Below are 6,912 nucleotides of genomic sequence, written 5' to 3' on the forward strand. Positions count from 1 at the left end.
AAAAAAAAAAAAAAAAAAAAAAAAAAAAAAAAAAAAACAAAAAACCAAACCAAAAAAAAAGGGCTTTAATGAAATAGTTTCTTGGTACTTGAACCCAACCGGGCTGAACAACTGATTTACTACTCATTGGAAAGCAATTCCAGGTAGGAACCAACCCAAATGTGTAGCCAGTCAAAAACCAGCTTCATTCGGGGTCAGCCCAACCATTGCAAGGCAGGGCACAGTAACATTTCTCCCAAGTTCATTGGTGTTGCCAAATCTGTATTTACCACGGAAAAGGTGCTTTGGCAGGTGAGCCCCACCCTCCCAGCCTTTTGCCTGGTTGGCCATACTTGCTGCAGGGCCTTGGCATCACTCTGAAATCTGTCAAATGACACCCAGGACAAAAAGCCTTATTTCTGCCTGTTGTGGTGATTTGCTTAATTGATTTTAATTACAAGCAGCCGTGGCAATCGCAGCCAGGAAGGTCAGCGGGGCTCTGTGCTGGGAGCAGCTCCGGCACAGGCAGCCTGGGGTCAGGAGTGTTAGTCTGTGACTCCATCTGTGCCACACCCCGTGCTTCCCAAGACACAAAGCTGCATGTTCCTGCCCACGTGCACTGACTGTCACACATTTTAATGAAGACCTTTCAGTTCTGCTGGAAATCGTCCCTTAAGTCGTGCTGTGAGTATTGTGCTGAGCTCTGTGGATGGGAAGCTGGAGAGTCACAGTCCCAGTATTCTCCAGGGTTTTATTCCACCCTAGCCTTGCCTCCTGCTCGTTCTGGGCTGACCCTGCAGTTCACACACGTGCATACACTCCAGCCAGGGTGCATTTTCTTGCTACCCAGCCCAAACTGCATCCACCACAAGACACCACTGAGAGTTCCTTGACATCTCAAGCCCAGGTACAAGGGCTTGAGATGTCAAGCCTGGCTGGATCCGACATTCCTCCCAGTTAAAAGCAATGTCTTCTCCCACACGCTTGCTAACCACGGTGTGGCAACACAGCCCTGTATTTTATAGCTGACTTTGCTTCATGCTCACACACACACGATGCACTTTGAAGCAGTGCTGCAATTTAATTCCCAAACTGGCACTCAGCATTCCCACCCCCCTGTGGGAGCAGCATGCTGCAAAACCCCAGCTCACAGTGGCACCAACTGAACCAGGGTTAATTACAGTGAATCCCATCAGAGCTCATGCCACCCACAAGCCATCCTTCCTCCTCTTGTCATCTGTATAAATAACCAAGCCAGGCTAAAAGCCAAGTCCTGCTTCTCTTGCACCCACCCACTGGCCAGAGGGAAGCAACAATGCCCTGTCCCCACTGCTGGAATGGTGCAGTGGGAAGTGAAGGCTTCATTCAGGCTCTAAGAATGGCAAGGCCAGAGTAGCTCAATTCATCCTCCAGCTCTAAGAACGCTTTCAACAGGCAGGTGAAAGGGAATGGCACATTTTGGCTTGGGACCAAAACAGGGGCTCCACCTCTACCAGCCCTGCCTGGAGGTGATGGCAGTGCTCTCCCAAACACCCAGCAAGTGATCCCACCCTGACCCACACCCCTCCTTCACCCACCACACACAGACAGAGGCGCTGCTCCCGAGGCTGGGAGGGGGATCGCTGGCTCAAGTCTGTGTTCTCCTTGGTTTTGGCCATGTATGGGTACATCAGATTTTTCCACCCTAGGAAGGAGGGAGCAGGGGCCTGCCCACCTGTGCCATTTGCACCTTGCTGGTGAGCCCACCTTTCATTTTCATACTGGAGCCCAAACTGAGGGATTGCAGAGGACCATTTGTACGCCTATTTATATCACTGAGTATTGGATTGTGACTTCTTGTGTTTTGATACTGTGGATATTTTTTTTTAAAGTTAAATATATTCTATTGCTGGACAGCTGGAACGAAATGCAGAGTCTCTTTACATCACCTGGAGAAACCCCATCAATCCTGATTCCAAACGGCTTCTGGTTCTCCTCCTCCCACCAGCGAGGTGATGGAGAGCATCCAGCAGACACCAGCCCACACCCACATCCCCTGAGGAGAGGAGGCAGGGGCCAGGGCATGGCTTTCTTAAGGAATTCACCACCAGGACCTTCCAGAGGAGCAGAAGGCTGGTGAGGAGCCTCACCTGCACCTCTGGAATGGAGACAAGGGAGGGGGGGAAGCCACCCTGTGTCCCCTTGTGCACATGCCCACCAGGAACCCTTCTCAACTGGGTCTTGTTTGCAATTTTAACACTTCAGTATGACTCCAGGCACATTATCCCTGTGAGAGAACAGCCCACGTGCTGTCAGGAGCTTGGCCACAGACACCTGAGCAGAGCTGAGCAGGTGGCAGAGCCTTCCCATGAAAGGCAGCTCTGCTACAAGGACCAGCAGCTTGTCAAAACACCTGCACATTTCAGGCAACCATACCCCGTGCTCCTCCTGTGATGTACAGTGCCACAAAATGCCACTGCTCTGCTCCCTCTCCAAAGCCACTGTGGGTGGGGAAGCACATGGGAGATCCCAACTGGATTGGGGGACCAAACTTGGATTTGGTGCAAGACCAGCAAGAAGGGTCTTCTCACACCCCATGGCTTTGAGGGGTCTGGGAGGTGAGGCAGAAGCTCCCTTTCACGTGCCGTATGTTTCTATTCAGGCTTCACCCCTCGGCACGGGAAGCACTTTGGGATGAAAACTGATGTATAGTAGTATGATACTATTAATACAGCCATGCAGACACACCATCACATGGCAAACCCACTAGAGAGATCTGGGATAATTATTTCACAGATTTCTTTAGCACCCTGCTAATGGAACCATTTCAGAAGGGGAGGAGGAAAATTAGCAATAAACCACACAAAAGCTAAGTCAGAAACTGGAGCTTGGTGAAGACAGATGAGACACAGGGAAAACCTCCATGCCTTGTCCTCATCCAAGCACCACCACGAGAACAGGTCTCTCCCTCAGCTGAAGGAACAAGCATCTCCAGCTGTTTCTCAGCCCCTGTCCCAGGGAGCACTCTGGCATCACGAGGCAGGAACCCAGAACATTTTCAAGAAGTCAGAAGAGGCAGAGAGGCAAGTGGTGATGAGCACAGCCTGCAGCTTCTCCTGGCTCTCCTCAAATAGGCAGCAGCACCAGCTCAGCTGCAGCAGAGACCAAAGTCCCTGTTCTGAAGCCAGACAGCACCATCACCCAGAAACCCAGGGAGCAGGGTGACCAGCAGGTCCCTGGGGCACTTACCCTACAATATGCTGGCCCTTGCCAGGAGACAAGCTCAGGCTCCTGAGGAACTGGAAATGCCCAACACAGTCCTGTTCTGCCTTTCTCCAGCATCCTGTGGGTGGGCAGAAGCCAGACCAGAGCTGCTGCTGCCCCCTTGCCCAGCCAGAGGAGGCACAGCCAGAGGCCATGGCTGCCCTGCTCCAAGCCCCACACCACATTCCTGGGCACCCCCCTGCCCGGCCACCCACCTCCCCCACAGCGTGGCCCAAGGGGAGGCCCACAGCCACCACACACCCCTCACCCTGACTTCAGGGGCAAACTGGCTCACCCCCAACACAAGAGCAGAGCCAGCCCAGGTGCCCTCACAGCACAGCCCAGCCCTTGCTGTCACTCCTCTGTGCACCTGCTCCGTGCAGCACAGCAGTGGTGGGCCCAAGGAAACTCCCTTTCCAGCAACCACCACACAACAGGGACAATTCCCTCCCTCTCCACTTGCAGCCTCCCCAGACCAACTCACCTCCTTACAGCTGCCATACACATCTGGGATACATGCAACCCTGCAGGATCTCTTGCTGGGAGACCCATAGGGCTGCAGCCACAGCACCAGCACCACTCCCAGGGCGATGGGGAGCAGCTGTGACTTCCTGCATGCTCCAGAGCAATCCATGTAACCAGGTGTGCTTTGCTTCAGGCCATCTGGGACAGTTTGGGCTGTTGCCTGCTGTTACACTGGTGGGGAAAAAGCAGCTTGTGCAGGAGGGCTGGGGTCAGTCCTGGTGTGCAGCTCCCTCCAACAGGGAGCTGGGGTCTGCCCACCAGCAGCTCTCACTGCTGCCATGAAGAGACATGGAAATACACCACCTGGATATTGGATCATTTAGAGATACACATTTAGAAAAGCATCATTTCAATTGTATTCTGTTCAAACTAGCCTGAGCAACCATGTAAAAAAAACAATGTCTGTGCAAAGGAGGGTTATTGCAAGGTATGCATGTACTATGTCTAAATCTCAAAGTCATGCAGTCCAGATACACATTGAGATCCACACACAGCTATGATAAGGTAGCACCTGATCCTAGTAGGTAATATTACAATTACAGGCTATTTCAGAGCTTGTTTCCACAGGAAAACTGCAGGACTGTGGAAGAGGATGTGAGCTGCAGGCCTGGCAGGAGTGTACGCTTATGTCTAGGGCACATTGAGCACTGCGCTGCCAGAGGTGTGAAGGGAGGCTGTGGGTTTTTAAGGGACAGGTCTTGGTTCCAGGCCAGCCAGATGAATGCCAAATTCCAGGCTTAAATTCTGTTTATTCAGAGGCCCACATGCTGTTGAGCAGCCTGGGCAGCACGGGGATTAGGAGCCACTGTCCCTGCAGAGACAGCGTGTGAGCGCCCTGGCAGGCTCAGAAGGCTGCAACCTGCCCTGCTGGAACCTCTGCCCACCAAAGCAGCCACTGTCACTGCCTGTCCCACCCATGGCCAAAGGATAAAAAGGGTTCAAAGGATAGGATGGCACCAACCTGCCCTGGGGATGCTCCCTGGGCAGCAGTGCCGTGGGCTGGACCATGCGGGTACACAAGTGCTCAAGAGACATCCTTTCTGATCCTTAATGATCCCCCTGTAAACCACAGGGTCTGTGAGCCTGCCTGCAAAGCCATGTCCCATGGGAAGAGCAGCTGGGCACGTGCAGAATGTGGCAGTGGCATCGGGGCACATTTGAAGCACCTGCTTGGGGCTGATGAATGGTGGCAGGAAGCACGTGGCACCCCATGGAGCCCACCCACGGATCCTGCCATCTCCCCTTGCAGCTCTGGAGGCATAAAAAGAAATTAAGCATGAATTTAGCACTAGAAAAAGATACCACACTGCCAGTAGGAAATGATTTTTAGCCACAGATGCTTTACAACTGGGGAAACATATCTGTAGCATCTCTATCTTGCTACTACAGACTCCTTTCTTCTCACATTCCATTCTCTGAGCCCAATCCCACTGCTGCAAGAGAAGTAGATCTCTGTGTGTGTGTGTGTCCCTGCGGAAGTCCTGGGGTTCCTTCCATGGAAAGCAGCATGTAAGCTGTCTTGGAGCAAAAGCCCCTTCTGACACAGAGGTCAGCCACAGAAATTAAAGTATTTGATTTTGTTTCCTCCCTCTGGTCAGGTGTTTGAGTAAACAATGTTGTGCCTCTATTTCTCTTCGTGCTCTTTTGTCCCAGTGGTTTCAAGTCTTAGATTTCTGTCTTAGGGGAAGTGTGTTTGAACACCCTGGCACCAGGCAATGTGGAGAGGGGGGAGCTGGCCCAGAGGTCTGATATCATCAGTACACACCAAATAAAAGGTAGGAGGCACAAAGTCCCAACAAACAAAGCACCAGCCTCAAGCAGGCAGTGGAGCAGGGTCAGAAGTGGGATGAGCTGCTGGGGCCCAAAATTTTTGCAGTTTCCTCCAGAGCTGTCCCCGGTGGGATTCACTTGTCAGCCTCCTCCATGGGCTTTCTCTTCTCAGTGGCACCAGCAGCAGCTCTTCTGTGCTCTCTGGCTGTTCCAGAGTGGAAGCACAGTTTCATCCTGGAGAGCAGCAGGAACTACCAAGACAGGTCCCCTAAGGGTGGGAAGAGATGTAGGGGTGGGAAGAGAACACCTGACAGTATAAAAGCAACAGCAGCCCCTGGGGCCACCCCCAGAGCAGTAAATCCCCACACAGAGCCTTCCTTGCTGGAGGCATCACTTGTGGTGGGTCAGGCACTGAGGTGCAGCACATGGCAGAGCTGTGTCCACAGCCCCACTGTGGGGGGGAGAAGCGTGGTCCTGGGCATGGCAGGTCATCCCTGGGACCTCTGGGACTGCAGAAGCAGTGTGGCCACTTTCATGGACTTCAAACTACGTGGCAAAAGATGAATCAAACCAGCTGATACTACAGCAGGGCCCTCCCACTTCTCCCATTTCCCAGGAGTTTCTAAACTTTTATTTTTTACATTTCACATCAACAAGGAACTGGTATTTTTTCAAGGCCAGGGAAGTGAACAAAACGCGGACTCGAATGAGAGTGTGAGTGGGAAAGCTGTCTCCCGGGGGACAGGGGCTGGGGCTGCCAGGGGGCTCCAACCCTGGAGTGGCACAGGGAGAAGTGTTGCCCCAGCCTCTCACCCCCAGAAGCACCCGGAGTCTATGCCCAGAAGTGAGATGCGGGCAGCACAAATCCTTCACCCCCTGCCCTGCTCAGGCTGGATCCGGGACAGAGCCGCTGCTAGAAAGGGCGTTTATTAATTTTAGCGACCCGCGGAGCTCGTACTGAGAAAGCCAAGCCCCAAAAGTGCCGGGGGTGGAGGGAACGCCCCAAAGCAGCGGCGCCCGGGGAGCAGCAGGGCCTGGAGAGCATCCCGGGCAGCGCTGGGCTGCGGCCCCCTTCCCGCCGGGAAGCGCTGCCCGCGCCGCCGCCGGGGGCACATCGCCCTCTCCCGGCCCTCGGGAGAAGCGCCGGGAGCCCGCCCGGCACCGGCACCCGGCTCCGGCCCCGGCACCCGGCTCCGGCTCCGGCCCCGGCACCCGGCCCCGGCACACGGCTCCAGCCCCGGCACCCGGCTCCGGCACCCGGCTCCGGCCCCGGCACACGGCTCCGGCTCCGGCCCCGGCACCCGGCCCCGGCACACGGCTCCTTTTTTTTTTTTTTTTTTTTTTTTTTCCGGCACTTTTGGGGCTTGGCTTTCTCAGTACGAGCTCCGCGGGTCG

The sequence above is a fragment of the Corvus kubaryi genome, unplaced genomic scaffold (assembly GCF_017639235.1).
Source record: "Corvus kubaryi isolate FWS band 111438036 unplaced genomic scaffold, C.kubaryi_AGA036_p1.0 76, whole genome shotgun sequence".
Classification (NCBI taxonomy): domain Eukaryota; kingdom Metazoa; phylum Chordata; class Aves; order Passeriformes; family Corvidae; genus Corvus; species Corvus kubaryi.